This window comes from Canis lupus, chromosome 20, assembly GCF_048164855.1.
Source record: "Canis lupus baileyi chromosome 20, mCanLup2.hap1, whole genome shotgun sequence".
NCBI classification, from domain to species: Eukaryota; Metazoa; Chordata; class Mammalia; order Carnivora; family Canidae; genus Canis; species Canis lupus.
The window spans coordinates 24,008,730-24,012,140 of NC_132857.1; the positions used below are offsets into that span (position 1 = coordinate 24,008,730).

Genomic DNA, 3,411 nt, shown 5'->3' on the forward strand with positions numbered 1-3,411 from the left:
TCACTCTTTGAGGAACCTCCACACAGTTTCCAGAGTGGCTGCACCAGTCCACATTCCCACCAACAGTGTAAGAGGGTTCCCTTTTCTCCGCATCCTCTCCAACATTTGTGGTCAGGCAGAGCATGTGGATGTCTTGGCTTTGACCCAATAGGTCCCCAGGGCAGCAGTGCAGTCTTTATTCCAGCTTCCTCTGGCAGCCAAGATCTCAGGAAGCCCAACCCTCTCTGCTGGGGTGGGGGAGGGGGACTTCCTAGAATTTCAGAGAGACTAGATGGGCTCATCCAGAGTTTCTCAAAGGTGCCTTGATGGGCAATTAGGGTGGAATAAGTCTTTGCTGTTGGAGTCTGTCCTGTACGTTGTGAGAAGCTCACTAAGTTCCAGGGGCACCTCACAGTCACAGTAACCCTCCTCCCAACACACACACACACACACACACACACACTTACACTTTCAAACTCACACATGCATACACAAGCTTCCAGTGCTACCTGGAGCGGCAGTCTGGCCCTGGGTTGAGAGCCCCTGGGCTCATAGTCCCTGGAGTGTTTAAGAAACAGAAGCCCCAAAGGTTCAATGACAGGTCTAAGCTCCCCACCCATTCCTGATCTGATGACAGCTGATCCAGAGTTCTTTCCAGCTGCACTTGACATGATGGATGCTCATGCCAACACACCATGGGCTGCCACAGCACCACAAAGCCTCCAAGTAGACAGCCATCTGTCCCAATGCTGTAGAAAGACCGAGGTCCAGAAAGACCAAATAACCTCACTGTGATCAGAAAGTGAGCAAATATGAGGCGGGGGGCAGGTTCCAGGAAAACAAGTTTCCCCAGCTGTTCAGTGCAGCAGCCTCTGACAGGTGGGGCCTTAGTGTAGTGACCACCATTCCGAGGCCAACATAGAGGCAAGGGAGCTCGGTGAGCAAGAGCCAGTCCCCAGTGTGCAGGTTAGAGTGCGGGTGGCCCGGGAGCCCAGCCTTCATCTGGGGGCTCCAGCGGGCTCAGCAGGAGTATGGACAAGTCCATCACAGGCTCTCGACCCCTTCCCGGGGTCCCACAGTCTCCGCTGGGACATATGGCTGTCAGTGACAGCTCCTCCCCAGGACCCTGGAGGTGATCCTGAGCTGGGTCACTGGGGAAGGTGGCATCTGGATCCTTCCCCGAGCTCCAGGGACCCCAGGAAAAGCACGCCAGCAGTGCGGGGAGGCCTGGTCTCGCCCAGGGTCCCGCTGCTGGTCGCGCGGGCCGGCGGCTTGCAGCGCCCCGCAGGCGGCCCGGGGACGGCCAGGCTGGAGGCCGGGTGGCCGGGGCAGTAGGCGGCCGCCTGCACGGGGACCCGCCTGGCGGCCGAACACCGCGCGCAGCAGCGCCTCCAGGGGCCGCGAGCCGGGCGCCGCCGCGTCCTCCGCCGGCCTCGGCCCCCAGCGCCCCGACCAGCCCGCGCCCCCGGCGGCCGCGCACGTCCCGCAGCCTCTCCCGCAGGCGGCGCCGCGGCTCCCGGGCGGTCAGCGAGGACGCGCCGCACAGCAGGAGGACGAGCGGGAGCGGACGGCGCGCCCCCTGCGCCCCCTGCGCCCCCTGCGCCCCCGGCTTGCCGCGGCTTGCTCGGGCGGGAACAGGGCCCGGCGACGTCCCGCAGCAGCGGCGGCTCTGCTCGCGCTCCCCAGCCCGCCCTCCAGCAGCACCTGCCCGCGGCCGCCCGCAGCGCCTGGACGGGCGGTTCGGCCGAGCGGCCACGCCTCCAGCTCCCGGCTCCGCTGCCTGCTCGCCGCCTAGAGCAAGCATTTAATCACGAACTACCCAGGTTACTGAGAAGGGGACCGCATAGCAGCTGGTGGGGAAAGATATCACCCTGATCTGAAACACATATACCTTTTCAGAAAATAGACGGTGATGAGATTACACCTTTATTCTGATTCTGCTAAATTAATTATGGCACTTTCCCATATACACATCTATGTATAAAACATATATATATATATTACTTATATATTATATATACAAATTTATTTCAAGAGTTAAATATACTCATAATGCATTCAAAATAAGACATAAGTGTTTAATCTCAGACTATGTTGTAAAAATAAAGAAATTATTAAACTATGTTCACTTTTTCTAGAAATTACAGTTCGCTAAGACTCTTCCCTAGTATCATACGGCCATCATCATCTTAAGAGACTGGCAAATTAATTAATGCTCTTTGTTCTCTCCAAATAATATTCCTAAGTGGATAATTTTGATTTTTGTTTTGTTTTGTTTCCTTCTTGTTTTCTACTACCTTTATTCTGGCATGAACCACTCAGCAGAAAACTGGGAAACACAGAAATCAGACTCATGAGATTTGTGGAATCTAATAGAGTCTCACTTCAGGAGATCAGCATGTAAATCCTCAGTGCAGCAAAGAGGTGACAGGTCCCTAAAGGTTAATACGTACATGGTTTTCAATTTAAAAAATACCAGTCCCTCCTCCCCAATCTATAAGTATCTGGACGGCACCATAGTCTATGCATGGTGAAAAATAAAGTGAAAGTAAAAGAGCAAAACATACAGGGAGTGAACACAACTTGGATACTCATGGATAATTTTCTTTCTTAATTTCCTTGAGTATTTTACAAAATTGTAGTTGAAAGTTTCCCCTCTTATCTAATCCTCCAAATCACCCCCAGAAAAACGGATCCTTGGATTTGAAACTAACCTGTAAGCATGGTGGTAGCTCTGTGAGGCAGGTCTGGACCACTGGGCTCAGTACATGCCATGGCTGACCTTCCTTGGGGAGCCACTCTGTAACATTTCCATGTCACTGGGAGTCAAAAGTATTTATTTTCTTCTCATTTTGTTCTTTGAACCTCAAATCTTTTTTTTTTATTTTTGTTTATTTATAATAGTCACACACACACACACACACAGAGAGGCAGAGACACAGGCAGAGGGAGAAGTAGGCTCCATGCACTGGGAGCCCAACGTGGGATTCGATCCCGGGTCTCCGGGATTGCACCCTGGACCAAAGGCAGGCGCCAAATCGCTGCGCCACCCAGGGATCTCTGCTCCTCAAATCTTAAAACACCTGAGAAAATCTTGAAATATGTGAGTAAAGAAAAAAAAAATTAAATCATGGCTAAATATTCCCTAAGAGGAAGGAATAAAACAGGTACAAATATGTGATTTTAGTGTAAAATTTAAACAAATATCCAACTGAATATCAAACACAATAAATTATGCCCTCTCGAAACACCAAAGTCTAAAATTACTCCCAATTGGAAATGATAGAATACTATTACTTGAATCATTGAAAATCAGAAAAAAATTCTAGGTAGTGTGTGGGTGAGAAAGCTGGCCAAAGGCTTGATATATTTAGCTTCTATAAAACTTATGATGCCATGAACTACAGTTAAAAAAAAAGAACAGAAATACTG

General features: G+C 50.8%; 1 pseudogene; it reads right to left on the reverse strand.

Moving 5' to 3' along the window:
• Positions 1-938: 938 nt before the first annotated feature.
• LOC140611596 (uncharacterized protein C2orf72-like) lies at positions 939-1,783 on the reverse strand (annotated as a pseudogene).
• Between the last annotated feature and the right edge of the window lie 1,628 nt (positions 1,784-3,411).